The 17,192-nt window shown below is 47.7% G+C and overlaps 1 long non-coding RNA gene across 2 annotated transcripts; it reads left to right on the top strand.

The window, feature by feature from the left end:
- The first annotated feature begins 2,264 nt into the window (after nucleotides 1–2,264).
- On the top strand, nucleotides 2,265–17,192 carry LOC148054482 (uncharacterized). Of its 2 annotated transcripts, XR_015706681.1 has the most exons (6): nucleotides 2,265–2,381; nucleotides 2,867–3,288; nucleotides 5,889–5,984; nucleotides 6,824–6,931; nucleotides 8,036–8,304; nucleotides 13,080–17,192. It is a non-coding gene; the product is annotated as an uncharacterized LOC148054482 (long non-coding RNA). The 2 variants fall into 2 exon arrangements; XR_015706682.1 differs by lacking the exons at nucleotides 2,265–2,381; nucleotides 8,036–8,304 and having other exon boundaries at nucleotides 2,908–3,288; nucleotides 14,980–17,192.

The following is a 17,192-nucleotide window of genomic DNA, read 5'->3' on the forward strand; positions in this document are numbered from 1 at the left end:
CCGTCTCTCCAAGCCACGCCCCCTCTCCTGCTGCTGAGGGGGCGGGGCTGAGCCAGGCCGGGATGAGGGCGTGTCTTAAAGGAGCCGCACCGCCATTTTGTGAGGGGGTGCTTAGCCTCGATTGTCTGACTGACTGACAGACAGACAAACCAACCATCTGAGCCCCTTGGCAAAAAACTAAACACTGAAATGTGCCACCAGGTCCCCTCAGAAGGGGGAGGCGAGGCGCCTTTGCCCAAACGCTGAGGTATTTTGGCAGCCATGGCAGTGCCTCGCTGCTGCGCCCTGAGGAGGCCACTGCTTCCCTCCTGATCCTGGCTGCTGGCAGTATATGGCACTGTCCGGCACCTGCTTGCGTGTTTTGAGCGGCTGGATTTTTCTGTTTTTTCTCCTGCCAAGAGGAAAGGGCCATCCCTAGGGCCTGCTCGCTGCTCCTCTTCCCTCAGACGTGGAGGCGAAGAGATGCTTTCCTTTAAAACGATCTCATCAATAAGGCTTTTCTTTTCTTCGTGCTCTGTCTGATACCCCGAGGACAGCCTCGTCACATTTCTGCATTCAGATGGAAGAAGCCATCATGTCCCTTTGTTCAACGCTCCTACAGACCCTGATTTTCAACAGAGGATTTTCTGCTTTCGATTGCTTTCAGAGATGATTTCTTTGGCTAGGGGTCCACCTGCTCCTCTTATTATAAAATGAGAAGCCCAGCTCTTGTCAGAAATACAGGAATGGATCAGGTCTTGGGATTGAAGATGAAGCACTACCGAGGATGGACCTTGGCATTTACAAAGGGGAGAAGTGGAGACCCCCGTGTAAAGGGAAGAGCTGTATTGAAGACCAGGTGGGATAGGGGGGCTCTGATAATTGCAACATTAAGGTTTGGATGCTAAATCAGTTTGATATAAGTTAGGGGAAGAGGCTGAGAGGAGGCAGCAACACTGAAGCAAACAGAGGATGGAAGAAGAGGAGAAAGAAAAAGCAGCGAGTGTAGAATTGATTGTCCCAGTAAAGTATTCAAGATGTCATGTCATGCTTTACCTCACATGTGATGTGCTCATGTCTCATCATCTAGGAAGCGCTGGCCCACGTGTACATAAAAGTTTAGCTTAATCAATTTAAAAATAGATTTATCAAGCTGACGTGGCTTCGTTTTGTATCAGGAATGAGGAAGTGTGGGTGAGCAGGGTGTTTCTGAGAGAAAGTAAAAGTAAATGGAGTTAACTGCTAAAGGAGGGAAGCAGTGGAGGCCAAAGAGGCTAAGCTGTAGGGAAGGCAATAACGCAGCCATCCTAATGCATGCAAGTGTGTTTTCCAAAACTGTCATGTGAAGCCAGCTGACATATGCAAGTAAATAACACATTTTTAGTTGCTCTTGTTTTCTGATTTGCTGTTTGAATTCTGTAGTTTCTCTTTGCTGGTACAGAGAACAAAGCTTGGTTTTAAAGAAAAACTAAGGTCTTTGTGTAACTCCACAACACCGAGGCTGGAATTCATCTCACTTAACTTCATCTGTCTAAAACTTAGGCATCTAGTCTGAGCTGGTCACCCAGATTTCTTCTGTATTGAGTAGAAGGCGAGAGAGGGAGACATTGCACATGGACAGAGCGTCCCGTTTGGAGATGGGGACACAGCCACACGATGCCTCTTCCCAGACCTCTAACTTCCTCTATAATCTAGTTTAAAATGAAAGCCTGAAGTCTGAGGTGGCTGTAGTTACACTAGATGGCTCCTTCACTTAGACATGAGAGACTGAGGACAGCTTTTGCCAAACCCTGCCCATGTTTCACTGCAGCCCCCAGTGCTCTTCTGGTACGGTGTCGCTCACAGGGCTGATTCTCTGCCCCCAGACCACTCAGTCCCCCTGAAATGTGTTTGCAAGCCCCAGCTAGCCACGGCATGCTGTCCCCTTCCATTGACCACATCACATGCTTTTGTCACTCTCCCTGCCTGAGGGACTTTATGCAAACAAGCCAGCAGGCCCACAAGACATGAGTGAAACCGCAGGCTCAGCACTGCTCCGAGCAGTGATACCCAGGTCCGTTTAGACTCGTTATCTCCATTTTGCAGTCAAGAAATGGAAGAACATGATAGCACGATGTGCTGCTGGTCCTGCAGGGGATGGAGGCATTAGGCTCTGTTGTGACCATAACCCCTGAAGTAACAGGACCAGTTTTGTTGGTTTATTTTTTTACCCTGGATGTGTTTTTTTCCACGTTATCTGCATATGGCTGGTAAAACGCAGCTGAGTTCCCCAGCCAAGGCGATGACGCAAAGGTGAAAGCAAGCAGCAAAAATGAGGCAGAAGCGGCTTGTCCTGGCAGCACAACTGACGTCTCTCAGACTTTGACTCTACAGCCAGCCAGAACTGAACCCACAGTCCCTGGGTATGGTTTCTTGTTATGTTTAATACAGTTTCAGTGTGGAGCGCCCTGAAACCCACATCCTCTTCCCGCTCCTAACTACGCCCTCTAGTTGACTCCACTGTGTAGCAGTGCTAAAGGATCGGCTCGTTGATTGTGGGAAGTGGACCCAGTGGATACGACTTCCATTAAATCATTGATGTGACCTGCTGCACTCAAAACCACACAGTCATCAGCCCAAAGTTCAAAATCAACATCCCAACGCGTTGAATGTTACTGCCTTCCTTAGAGCTGTGACTCTCCAGCCCTCAACACACCTTGATAGTTTAAAAATTAAGCTCGTTCCTTGCGTATTGATTAGCTGTGGAGTATTTTATCATTCCAAGTTGCTTTTTGGTGTAAAATGCCATGTGGTTACAATTCAGGGAGGGGATTGTTTGCTATGATCAGTGTTGTCTTATCTTGATTGAAGTGAAGATCTGACCATAACCACCATGCATCTTCTGCAGCTATTGAGATGTTTGTGAAATGCCTTGCTGTTGGATGGTGTAAAGTCTCTCTCCTGTACCAGGACAAAAGGGAGGGCTGACTTAGAAGAACTAGCTCCATATATCCATTTCACAATTACAAAAGTAGGAGAACTGCCCTCCTGCACCAACCTTGAGTTGCCTGGGCCCACTTTTTGCTGAGGGGAGAGATCCTTGTCTCCGGCAGAAACACACAAAATGTAAGAAGAATCATCCTCACTCCAGCTCTCCAGCGGTCACCAGGTTTAGTGATTTCCATAGCTGGACTGTTGTGTTCAGTAGGCATCAGTGTCTCTCTTGTGGAGTTGTCTAGATCATGTTTGAACCAGCTTAAATTTATCTGTGGCAGCTGTTCTTCAGAGGTACTGCTGAGGTACTGCATCTGCTCCAGCCTGCCTGCTGCAGTAAGTAATATTTTATCTTGAAGGAGCATTCATTACACCCTCCGTTACGTTGGTGAAATGACCTCCCATGGGTGGCAGATGAGTGAGGTTTGATCCTAGGACCTCCAGATGTCCGTATAGGTGTCACCTGAGCTAGAGAAAGTATGCCCCAAGGACTGCTCTGCCAGTCCATTTGCTTTTGAAGGATCTAATCCCAGGGCATTTTTTTTTCAGATTTTAGTGGTATTTTTCTTCTTATGCAGACTTGATGGAAACAGCAACTCTAATGAGAAGGAGTAATGTGAAAATATAACCCACCCCTCATTCAGTCACACTGGGGAAGGACCATGCCCTGAAACATGCAGTCTTTCATCCACAGAAAAGATCTATAAAATGAAAGTTCAGTTCTTGGTATGTGTCAGCCGTGTAGCTGCCTGGGACTGGACAAGTTGCCCCCGCACTGAGTGCTGTGTCCTAAAAGGTGATGAATTAGTATCAACAGTGACATTTAAGACGTTTCCAAGTGAAACAGCAATTAATAGCTTCGCAGACTGGGATGTTAATCCACCGGTGTAGCCAGCATGTTTGCTAGCAGAGGAAACAGCGCTGCCAGCACTTACCAGGTTGGGAATCATACAATCATAGAATCGTTTAGGTTGGAAAAGACCCTTAAGATCATCGAGTCCAACTGTTAACCCAGCACTGCCAAGGCCACCACTAAACCATGTCCTCGAGCACCACATCTCCCCGGCTTTTCAATACCTCCAGGGATGGGGACTCAGCCCCTGCCCTGGGCAGCCTGGGCCAGGGCCTGACAGCCCTTTGCGGAAGAAGTTTTTCCTAATATCCAACCCAAACCTGCCCTGGCGCAGCTTGAGGCCGTTCCCTCTCGTCCCATCGCTTGTTCCTGGGGAGAAGAGACCGACCCCCCCGGCTCCAGCCTCCTTTCAGGCAGTTGCAGAGAGCGATGAGGGCTCCCCTCAGCCTCCTCTTCTCCAGGCTGAGCCCCCCCAGCTCCCCCAGCCGCTCCTCCCCAGCCTTGGGCTCCAGCCCCTGCCCCAGCCTCGCTGCCCTGCTCTGGACACGCTCCAGCCCCTCCATGGCCGCCTTGGGGTGAGGGGCCCAGCGCTGAGCACAGCATTCGAGGGGCGGCCTCCCCAGTGCCCAGCACAGGGGCACCATCACCTCCCTGCTCCTGCTGGCCACGCCATTCCTGATACAAGCCAGAATGCCATTGGCCCTCTTGGCCACCTGGGCACACTGCTGGCTCATGTTCAGGCGGCTGTCGACCACCACCCCCAGGCCCTTTCCCGCCGGGCAGCTCCCAGCCGCTCCTCCCCACGCCTGCAGCGGTGCCTGGGGTTGTTGTGCCCCAAGTGCAGGACCCGGCCCTGAGCCTTGTTGAACCTCACACAGTTGGCCCCAGCCCAACGATCCAGCCTGGCCAGGGCCCTCTGCAGGGCCTTAAATGAATGTTGGCATGCTCTTTCTCATGCTGTAAGGAAAATCTTTTCATGCTTGCCACCTCCCAGGATAAAATGAAAACAAGGCAATTCATTAGCAAACATGGTAATCAAGGCCTGCATCCTACTAAATATGGCAGCACCTTATCTCTGCAGCCGCTTTAGGTGATAGAGCACACTGAGGTAACAAAACATTAGGTCATGATTCCATTTATAAGCAGCTTTCTTTTCAAAGTTGGACTCTTCTTAGTATTTTAGTAACACAGTCATGAAAGAGATTTTAATTTCCTCACAGTTTCCTGATGTTAAACCACGACACCTGACTTCTCCTGCTTATAATGCTGTCTCCTTACCTTTACATGGGATTTTTCACAGTCGAGGAGATTATAAAGACTCTTGTATGGTAATGTGGAGGTATTTATACTTAACCATTGTTCTTTCATGAGCCACTGAGGTGCAGCCAAGTTTGAGCCAGGTTTAATAGTAGAGACAGTAATTTTGGTCAAGACACAGAGTGGCTGTTTCTGGAATGTCCCACTCAACTACTCAAATGTGAACACGGCCAACTTCTGACATTATTACTTCTTCCTAAAGAATTCCCAGAGAATAAATTAAGGTAGTTGTTTTCCAATTAAAAAAGGCAAATAGACTGGCGTGAGGGATGAATTAATTCAGTGTCTTTTTCTCCAGAATTGTGAAATGCATGAGAAGAAAACAATCTAAAAAATGTCACGAATGTCGCAGCGTTACTTCTGTTTTTCCTTTCCCATACTTTGTCTTTAGTATTTTTGCCTGTCCTAGACATCTCCAGTCCAGAGAACTCTCTCTCTCGTGTTACATTTGTAAATTGTGAAAAACAATTGGCAGGACTGCAAAATAAACAGTATGGCTAAGCATCTCACGTGCCGTTTTATATAACTACTCAAGTGACTTAGAAACTTCTTTCCCACCGAGAGCTGCAGTACACTTTACACTTGTTTTGCCAAATGGGAGATGTTTGCTGCATTCAAAAACCCAGTGGCTTTTAAGAATTTAAGCCCCTTGGGCTGTTTAGAAGTTTATGAAACCTCGCTAAACAGCACGCATCTTCAAACGTTGGATCTGTACGAGGAATGTGGAGCTGGCATTTCACTAAACTCTTTTTCTTCCACGTTGCAGCTGTTCTCCAGCTCGGCACAAGTTCAAGGCAAGATCCAGCTGAGAAAGCCAGGGATGCGTTACCTTTCTGGTCACAAGGGAGAATCACAGCTGAGGGTAAGCCATGCCGGAGGCACGGATACTGTGGCCGTCGGGCCACCAGCAATTCCTTCCTCACCTGTCTCTGTGACATCTCCACATTCAGTGCCAGGACACCCGCTCACAACTTTAATTAAAATTGGCAAAGATGGAGTGTTATTGCTAATGTGACACTTTTTGAAGTGCATATAAGTGCAGGCAGAGGTCAAAAGATGTAGACAGCTGCTAATTGTACTCTCTTTGATAGCAGGCAGCGTTAATCTTCCCGATTGCTGAGTGTTTCATAGTTAGGCATCCTGTTTGACCTTCATGTTCAATGGAAAGAACAATGTAGTTTCAGAAGGCAGTTTGACACAACTGTTTTGAGACAGGTTCACTCAGAAATTCTCAGATTGTTTGCTGACTGGGGCTGAGATATCTGCAAAAGGCTTAAAGGCTGCTGCGCACCCCCTGCTCTGAAAAATTCAGGTAACAAAGTACCCTGTGACAGAAAGTAAAAAATGATCTGTAACAGGACCAGGGGAAAAAAGCGTCTATGTATGCACGCTAAATAAAGGATTGTAAGCGTTACGCAGAACCTTGAATTGAATTACATGTAGCTGCAGGAAAGAAAGAAATCAGTCTGAGGAATACTCCCATTTAATAGCTTTTATTTAAAATAAATTCACAGTATTTCAAATCGTGGCCAAAATGTTCTCAGTATTTTATTTTTTTATTTTCCTTACGCTGTAATTCAGCAATTAGTAACACTGGAGCTGTTCACTGCTCCATTATCAGCAATACAAATATAATTTAATTCAATGTAAACTAGTATTTCTTTAGCTGACACTAGCATTATGCTCTTATTTCCTTCACAGGCTGGGAAGGGCAAACAATACCTGATCTGGCATAGGGCCAGCTGATACGTGAGGAATCCATCATCATTTTTTGAGCCAGCTTCAATCAACAGACGGAGTTTATATTGGGTCAGTGCTTTGCGACAGACAGTTGTAGTAGGGTTTCATTCAGTTCAAAAGTTTTGAAGCTAGATTTACATATCATTAAACCATGGTCTTAGAAACTGTATGTTTCTTTGTCTGTGAAAGCATGTTAGAGCTGCTCAGAACAAATTGTCGAAGGTTAAGATAGAAGTGACCCTGCAAGGTTACTCTGGGTAGTATTTTCTGTGTTGGCCTTAAAAAACCCCAATTCTGATATGTGCGCCAGCAAACTATTACCCTGATGGGCAAGAAGGCGATAGAATAATGCTGCATGGCATTGCCTCTGCATCCTCTTGCCCTGTTCCAGTGCATAAAGGAACAGAAGTTATGTATAAGTACTTCCACAAAGCAACTTCTGGCTTTGTGGTTTTTGCAGAATTTTCTGCATAGATTATGATGGCAGAACTGTGGAATTTTACTAGTTAACGTCAACCACCTAAGGATGAATATGGCTGTGCTAACAGCCTTTGGTTTTGTTCATACTGTCCAGCCCATTCTCACCTATATCCTGTCTGCCCTTGTGAATATTCAAAGTGGATGTGAGAGGGTCAGATATTAGCACGGTGAACTTACAAAAAAGCAAAGTTTCACCCATAGGAAGACGTGACTGCAACTTCTACACACCTTCTGGCTATTTTACTTGGGAGGGCTGCTCTCTGTACTGAATAACTTCAAATCTGGAGCAGAGACAGTTTTGGGAACTGTGTTGAGGCAGCTCTCTACATCTTTAGACACTTCACTGCTTTAGAAACCTGTCCCTAGAGACTTCATGTCCTGGGAATTTAGCATTCATTGTTAATCTGATCAACTATTACTTTTTGAAGCTTGTATTCTGATTGTTTCACACAAAGATATGCTGTCGAGCATCTTGCTTTCCCATATCCTGGTTCCCAAACCTTCTCCCCCTCCCTTCACCATCACCACCAACAAACAATATTGTACCTGTCATGAGAAGGCCTCAATCTCCACCCAACCTCACCCCACATTCTGCGTTCAGATCTTGCTGCTTCTGACCTCCCTCCATAGCCACCATCCTTCTTTTTCTTTCCAACCCATGGCTAAATTCTCTTCTTGTGTCCTTTCCCGCAGAGCAGTAGAAAGTGTCCTTTCCAGGACACCAGCATGGAAGTGGTGTCAAGGGGAGCCAGCTGGGAGGCAGCCAGAGGAGCCGAGCATGATATGCCACAGCTGCTCTGGCTTTGCAGCACAGCAGGACCAAAGACCTTAATTTCGTAATCCCATGAACAAATGACCAGAGTGGACAACAAACAACCATGAATCTGTTTGAAAGCCCCAGTGGTAGCTGATTTGCCATTAGCCAGGCAACTAGGACTGTCAGAGCTGCATCATGGCAGCAGGTATCTATTTATCTGGTTTGGTATCCCAGGAAATCATAGAATCACAGACTCATAGAATTGTTAAGGTTGGAAAAGACCCTTAAGATCATCAGGTCCAACCATTAATCCAGCACTGCCAAGTCCACTACTAAACCATGTCCCTCAGCACCACATCTCCCCGGCTTTTAAATCCCTCCACGGATGGGGACTCAGCCCCTGCCCTGGGCAGCCTGGGCCAGGGCCTGACAGCCCTTTTGGGGAAGAAGTTTTTCCCAATACCCAACCCAAACCTGCCCTGGCGCAGCTTGAGGCCGTTCCCTCTCGTCCCATTGCTTGTTCCTGGGGAGAAGAGACCGACCCCCCCGGCTCCAGCCTCCTTTCAGGCAGTTGCAGAGAGCGATGAGGGCTCCCCTCAGCCTCCTCTTCTCCAGGCTGAGCCCCCCCAGCTCCCCCAGCCGCTCCTCCCCAGCCTTGGGCTCCAGCCCCTGCCCCAGCCTCGCTGCCCTGCTCTGGCCACGCTCCAGCCCCTCCATGGCCTTCTTGGGGTGAGGGGCCCAACACTGAACACAGCACTCGAGGGGTGGCCTCGCCAGTGCCCAGTGCAGGGGCACCATCACCTCCCTGCTCCTGCTGGCCACACCGTTCCTGATACAAGCCAGGATGCTGTTGGCCCTCTTGGCCACCTGAGCACACTGCTGGCTCATGTTCAGGCGGCTGTCAACCAGCACCCCCAGGTCCTTTTCCACCAGGCAGCTCCCTGCCACTCCTCCCCACGCCTGCAGCGGTGCCTGGGGTTGTTGTGACCCAAGTGCAGGACCCGGCCCTGAGCCTTGCTGACCCTCACACAGTTGGCCCCGGCCCAACGATCCAGCCTGGCCAGGTCCCTCTGCAGGGCCTTCCTACCCTCCAGCAGCTCGACACTTCCACCCAGCTTGGTGTCCTCTGCAAACTTACTGAGGGTGCACTCGATCGCCTCGTCCAGATCATCAGTAAAGATATTAAACAGAAATGGGCCCAGTACTGAGCCCTCGGGAACACCACTTGTGACCGGCCGCCAACTGGATTTGGCTCCATTCACCACCACTCTCTGGGCTCGGCTGTCCAGCCAGTTTTTTACCCAGCAGAGAGTGCACTTATCCAAGCCGTGTGCAGCCAGCTTCTCCAGGAGAATGCTGTGGGAGACAGTGTCAAAGGCCTTACTGAAGTCCAGGTAGACAACACCCACAGCCTTCCCCTCATCCACTAAGTGGGTCATCTTGTCATAGAAGGAGACCAGGTTGGTCAAGCAGGATCTTCCTTTCATGAACCTGTGCTGGCTGGGCCTGATTCCCTGGTTGTCCCACACGTGCCACATAATGGCACTCAAGATGGCTCCATGGCCTTCCTCGGCACCGAGGTCAGGCTGACAGGTCTGTAGCTCCCCGGATCCTCCTTCCGACCCTTCTTGTAGGTGGGTGTCACATTTGCTAACTTCCAGTCAGCTGGGACCTCCCCAGTTGACCAGGACTGCTGGTAAATGATGGAAAGTGGCTTGGCAAACTCCTCCGCCAGCTCCCTCAGTATCCTCGGGTGAATCCCATCTGGCCCCATAGACTTGTGGGCATCCAGGTGGAGGAGCAGGTCTCTGACTGTTACCTCTTCAATTACTGGGGCTTCATTCTGCTTCCTATCTCCATCTCCCAGCTCAGGGGCCTGAAAACCCCGAGGATGACCAGTCTGACTATTAAAGACTGAGGCAAAGAAGGCATTAAGTACCTCAGCCTTCTCCTCATCCTTTGTGGCGATGTTTCCCTCTGCATCCAACAAAGGATGGAGATACTCCTTGGCCCTCCTTTTGTCACTGATATATTTGTAAAAACATTTTTTGTTATCCTTCACTGCAGTGGCCAGTTTAAATTCTAGCTGGGCCCTTGCCTTTCTAATCTTCTCCCTGCATAACCTCACAACATCCTTGTAATCCTCCTGAGTTGCCAGCCTTCTCTTCCGAAGGTGGTAAGCTCTCCTTTTTTTCCTGCGTTCCAGCCAAAGCTCTCTGTTCAGCCAGGCCGGTCTTCTCCCCCGCCTGCTCGACTTACGGCACATGGGAATGGCCTGCTCCTGAGCCTTTAACACTTCCTTCTTGAATAACATCCAGCCTTCCTGGACTCTTTTGCCCTTCAGGACTGCCTCCCAAGGGACTCTGTTAATCAGATTCCTAAACAGGCCAAAGTCTGCCCTTCTAAAGTTCAGGGCAGTGGTTTTGCTGACCCCCTCCTTCTCCAGGAATTGAAAACTCTATCATGTCACGGTCGCTGTACCCAAGACAGCCTCTGACCACCACATCACCCACTAGGCCTTCTCTGTTTGCAAACAGCAGGTCTACCTTTAGAGTAGCTCTACTGTTTTGGATGATATGTTTCTCTTTAATTCTATCCACAGGCAATACAGTAGAGTGACCAGCTGGCTTTGTGAGCAGATTTTTGTCTGTAAGGACTTCTGCTGTCTAACAGTGTGTTGTGTTATGTGGCTTTCCCTTTCTGAGCCTCTGGGTTTACTACTTTCTCCTTTCAGTTTGGCATGAGAAAGCCTGAGAAACGGATGCTTTTTCATACTCCTCTCCAACGTCTTCAGACATCAAGCATTCAAAATTGCTGTTCTCTACATTTCTTTGAGTTCACATCGTCTGCAAAATGGGATGACCAGTACTGTCCACTAGTTCACAGGGAACAGGCTTGTTTTTCAATCACATAATTAATGAAGAGGGATTACACTTAATATTTCTGATTCTGCTTTTCTGTACAATCCAGCAAAGACAAATTCAGAACAAGATGCATTCTTTCAGTTGAAAGTTTGAGTTACTATTCAAGTATGACTAATTTGTCCAAATCGCACGATACCATGTGTGGTTTCATGTAATTGTACACAGTCTTCTGTAGACAAAAGTTCAAGTGGTGTCTGCTCGGACCAGAGTGTCGCAGTAAAAAAGTTGTCTGTTTTACGCTTCTGAGCAGCATAAACATGAACAACAAGCCGGGCTCCTTGGTCTCTGAAATGAGCGGGGGTAGAGGACGTCTTTATTTCCCTACTGTCATCATGGGACATGCTGCTGGCTGAAGCTAAGAGGTGGTGTTACCCCATAAGTAGTATATTATGGGAGGGAGGGAACACACTGCCAACATGCTGTTGACACTCTTGAGGGCAGAGAGGCCCTGCAGAGAGATCTAGACAAATGAGAGAGCTGGGCAATCACCAACCGTATGAAGTTTAACAAGGGCAAGTGCCGGATTTTGCACCTGGGACATGGCAACCCTGGATGTACAGCCTGGGGAACGAGAGGTTGGAGGGTAGTCCCACGGAGAGGGATCTGGGGCTTCTGGTCGATGGCAAGTTGACCATGAGCCAACAGTGTGCCCTGGCAGCCAGGAGGGTCAACTGTGCCCTGGGGTGCATCAAGCACTGCATCGCCAGCCGGTCCAGGGAGGGGATCGTCCCGCTCTGCTCTGCACTGGTGCGGCCCCACCGTGAGCACTGTGTGCAGTTCTGGGCCCCACAGCACAAAAAGGACACAAAGCTACTGGAGAGTGTCCAGAGGAGAGCGACGAGGACGGTGAAGGGTTTAGAGGGGAAACCGTACGAGGAGCGGCTGAAATCACTTGGTCTGTTCAGCCTGGAGAAGAGGAGGCTGAGGGGAGACCTCATCGTGGTCTGCAGCTTCCTCACAAGGGGAAGAGGAGGGGCAGGCGCTGATCTCTTCTCCCTGATGACCAATGATAGGGCCCGAGGGAATGGTAGGAAGATACGCCGGGGGCGGTTTAGGTTGGACATTAGGAAAAGGTTCTTCACCCAGAGGGTGGTGGAGCACTGGAACAGGCTCCCCCGGGAGGCAGTCACGGCACGGCACCAAGCCTGACAATATTTAAGAAGCATTTGGACAATGCCCTCAGCCATATGGTGTGAATTTTGGGGTTGTCCTATGCAGGCACAGGAGTTGGGCTCGATGATCCTTGTGGGTCCCTTCCAACTCGACATTCTATCATTCTATGATTCTATGAAAGAAGAAAGTGCTTGTAGTCTACCTAGGTGTTTATATAGTCTTAATATTTGAGAGAAAACAGATTCGGGATCTTCCATGAACTGAAACCACATGGCATGATGTGTATGCTCTCCCATTTACAGGGAAACATCAAGTATATCGAGTACAGTGTGTCTTGATTCTTGTCCTAAAATCCCACTCCTGCAAAGTATGATGATATTGTTTCTTTTCTCAAGGCTACTGTAGCTCCAAAAAAGCCCTTTTTATTAGATTTTGCCCATGATGTTAATTCATTGAATGCTTCAATGTCTCTCTTAAAACATAAGCTACTCCATTTTGTGAAAGATATGGGCAACCTTCCTTCTGCAAGGTGGGAGGTTGTAGATAGTTACCATTAGGTTCTGCAGTTCTCCCCATGAATGAAGGAGAAACTGAGGACTCTCTTCCCTAACGATTACCTCCAAGAGCTTAAGAAAACGGCGTTCGAAGGGGCAGTTGCAGGCCAGCCCAAGCTTTGTAGATCTAAATCTCAACATCAGCTGAATACCAGGCCGCTGGCAGGACAGAGCAGAGGGCTTCTTTCCATATTTCAAAGCAAGTTTCTCTGAAATGGTGGCTGCAAATAGTTAAATACCCCTTCCTTTTTGTCTCCTTACAAAATAGCCCGTTATCCAGGAGAAGCAAGAGAGGTAGTTGGTATTTTTTGCAAAACTACGTCTTGTCTTTCTGCTCATGCTAAAGCTCTACTAGTTTAGACATATGAAATAATTTGAAATCTTTGCAGATATTTTCTAGTCCTGACCAAGACCTCTAATGGAAACCAGCTAAATCGTATCCAGAAAGTGCACATTTTTCCTGCAGACTCCAAGGGAGTTGAAGGCAACCGGGCTGAGTGGGATTATCTGTATTACCACTGTGTAAAGCTGGGTGAGATGTGTCCTCCTCTGCTAGCAGACTTTCAAAGTCATGGACTTCTTGAACTATTAACAGGCACAGCGTGGTGTTTGGTGAATATTGGCATCTACTCAGACTTCTTCAACCAATTCCCCACATGAGAAGCTGAGGGTAAGAGAGGAAATCTGTGTGTAAGACTGGTGTAGAGCAACTTTCAGAGCTGGAGGGATGTGGTTTTAACCAACAATTCTGGTAAGGTAGGAAAAGAACTTGAAAAATTATAGATATCAATAAACAAAGAGGAGGTGCTCCAAAAAGTAATATTTTAGTTTATTTTTTTGTGTCTAGTAAAATATGATATATATCGCATCCATGATATATGTGCATGAGCATTCATCTTTTGAAAACAACCCCATGTCCTTGCATCTTATTGAAAGCTAAAAAAATGCAAGAATATGGATAGTTTGCAAGACTGAGTTCTTTGCCATGACAAATAACTTGTTCCTACCATACAAACTGTTCCAATATCGTTTTTCTAGAGTGATTACTCCATGGCTCAGATTTTAATCTATCTTGCCTACTTAGACTATAATCACATTTGTGTGGAATTAACCCTGGAAGAAATGCCTGCTCTTTTAAAAATTGTATTCATTTTTAATGAATGTTACCATTTTCATTTTTATCTTTGCTTTGTAAACGGCCCTTGGCTTCAAACAAGGCATCTCATTCAGAAAGTACAGATTCATGAAAAATAAGTCCAGTTTGGAGCTTTTCCCAGACTGCTCTTCTTTTCTGCTACCGTTTTCAGAAATCCATGTCATTCCTTGTCCAAAACCTAGTGCTCTGCACGAGTTTGTCACTTCATCTCTGAATTTAATTTGTTAGTGTGACTTTGCTACTTCAAGCCAAGGTCCTAACTCTGAATACTTCGTTATTGGGCGTGAGGAGGGTCTTAATTTCATCCTCTTTGGCTAACCCCAGCGGCAGCGCTCCTCAGCTGTCACGCAGGTGTTAAAGCTCCACAGATGGGTTTGAGATGCTGTGCAAGCCCTTCCCTCGCTGTGTTCACCATCTCCCCACCTCTCTCAAGCTCCCCTGCTCTTGGATCCTTTGCCCCATCCCAAAATCACAGCGGCGGCCGCAGGGAGACTTTTCTCCAGCAGGAAGGACGCACGTTTTCCTGTGCTTTATGCAAAGAAAGTGGGGCTTTTGTTGTACCTTGACAATACTAAAGGTATTAATAAGAAAAGGGGGAAGCTGTAAACAAGATATGTAGACACAAACCCAGCAGGCAAACGCGATGGGGCCAAAGATGAGAAACAAGCCTTGTCAGTCATGCGATTTGATGGGCTGTTGAGATCCTGCAGGTGACCTGGGACTTTGTGATTGATGTGGATGCGAACCCTCAGGTCCTGGATATTGGCAGGGGGGGGGCTGGTGAAACTGCAGACTGGTGAAGGAGTGTGCAGAGGAAGGCAAAAAGGAGGAATAGCCAGAAAAGGGTATAGAAGGGGCCAGCTGGGTGTGACACAGGGCTGGTCACTACGCTTGTCTGACCCAGCCCTGCGCCTGGTCACCACCATCTGTCTGTCTGTCTGTCTTCTTATCAAACCCTGTCTTAACTTACCCTTTGCATAATCTCACATCTCAGGGATGAAACATGCCTAACCAGGAATAAGTTTACTCTATCGGAAGAAATTCCTTGTTTAAACCCCTCCAGCTTTATGCTTTCTTTTGCTGTTGACTCTGGTGGCAACTTGTCTCATATTTGCTTCTCTGGACCTATGCAGAAGCTGGTGACTCTGCCTGGCTACTCAGATTTAGCATCCTGGAAACTCGCTTCACCAATACTTTATATCCTTGTTGCCATACATATACGTTACTGAAGTTGTCACATGCTGAACGCAAGTCTGATGAGGTCGTGGGTACACCTCTGATGACCTTCAGGAGCAGCAGCGTCTTCTTAATCCTCTTCTGAAACATGGCATGGAGGAAGGATAAGAATATACTGTACGAGAACTTTTAATAACTATCTGGGGTAATGAGTCATCTCGTAGTCTACTCTATCCTCCTTACTTGTGTACCACTACATCTCCAAAAACATGGTTTAGAGAGAACCATCTACAAATACCAAGCCTGGAGCCCTTATCTGTTTTTTTCTCAACATCTCTGCAACCCCGAGGAGGCCTTTGGGAAAGCCTTCGGATAGGCTACGCACCCAGTCCATTAGCATAGGACGTTTGTTGCAAGTATTTATTTTCTCACGATGAAGAGGGGAAAGCAACCATCCTCCAACAGCAAGGACAAGCTGTGGGTGCTTCCCTGGGAGCAGTGGCCGCCTTCCTCCAGCCTCCAGCAGCAACGAGGTGTTGCTGCTGTGCTCCCCATGCTCCCCCAAACTCACCGTAAAGCCAAGCCAAAGCTTTCACAGTCTTGGGCACCTGCAGACAGGAGAAGATTTACAAAATAAAAACCAACCTGCTCAGAAACATGTTTTTTCCCCCAGCTTTTAGTCCACTGTAACAAGCTATTTCCTTCAACCACTTTTAAAGGTCAATGGGAATTTCCCTAAACTCATTAAAAGGGGGGAAATGTGGCTTCTTTCAAGCCTTTCCAGTGATGCAGCATCATTTGCTCTGCACAAAGCTTTTAAAGTCAAGGTTTCCAACTTACCATCATTTACAGCTTTCGACAGCAAACGGAGGCAAGCTTAATTTATTTTACAAATATCATCTTTAAAGACGAATGTACAGAAAGGATTTGCCCTACAATGTGACACGACCTGCCTATAATTTGTTATGCTGTCTAGCAGCAGACAAATGACATTATGCACAATTTTTTTTTTTTACCCTAGGAAAAAGGAAACAACCCCCTGTGATAGACATTTATGTGCTTCTAGGAATTGACGGTACAAAGAGCCATACAAATCTTCCATCCTGCTTTCCATTACCAGAGAATAAAAAAATGTGAGCAGAATTAATATTACTTTAAGAGAAATCCTCTGGGGATGTTATTGGCAGGCAAAAAGGTTTGTGCCCCAGCCTCCAGCTGGAAATGTTACAGCCTTGTGTTTCGTCAGCAGCTGCGATTGTGGTTATTTGTTCCAGTATAAGTATCTCTTGCCTCCTATGATCTGAATTAATAGCATAAAATAAAGGCTTGTGACAAAAATCTACTAGTTCTCTTTGAGAAAAGGAGCCTGCAATGCTTCTCACCAACGACCTTAGAAACAGAACTGAAATTCCCCAAAATCAGGAAACCCAGAAGTTGAAACCCAAAGCAATCCCGAGGCAGAAAACCCCTTTTCTGGTTTCATCAGTGCTTCCCCCTCCACACACATCACCCGAAATGGAAAAGGAGCTGAATTTCCAAAACATTCCAGCGGAGATCCCCTGCGAGCCCCCGAGCTGCGCACACCACGCCCTGCCTCTTGCCTAGCTCCTGCTAGATTCCTCGGCAGTAAAGTCACACTTCCAGAGGCACCAACATGGAACAATTTCTCTTGTGAAGCTCAGAAGCAGCTTGTGGACAGGCAGGATCCTCTCCACTGGATGCTGCAAATGCAACAGGGGCTCATACCCGTCGTCGGGGTGTTCCTCTGGGCACCAGAACTACGCTGTTTCCACCAATTCTGCCAACTCAGGTCCAACTTCTGAAGTTTTCATAGAATCATGGAATCGTTAAGGTTGGAAAAGACCCTTAAGATCATCAAGTCCAACCGGTAACCCAGCACTGCCAAGGCCACCACTAACCCATGTCCTCGAGCACCACATCTCCCCGGCTTTTCAATACCTCCAGGCATGGGGACTCAGCCCCTGCCCTGGGCAGCCTGGGCCAGGGCCTGACAGCCCTTTCCGGGAAGAAGTTTTTCCTAATACCCAACCTAACCCTGCCCTGGCGCAGCTTGAGGCCGTTCCCTCTCGTCCCATCGCTTGTTCCTGGGGAGAAGAGACCGACCCCCCCGGCTCCAGCCTCCTTTCAGGCAGTTGCAGAGAGCGATGAG

This window comes from Nipponia nippon, unplaced genomic scaffold (assembly GCF_047370975.1).
Source record: "Nipponia nippon isolate SJK-2023a ecotype South Korea unplaced genomic scaffold, ASM4737097v1 scaffold_3, whole genome shotgun sequence".
Taxonomy (NCBI): domain Eukaryota; kingdom Metazoa; phylum Chordata; class Aves; order Pelecaniformes; family Threskiornithidae; genus Nipponia; species Nipponia nippon.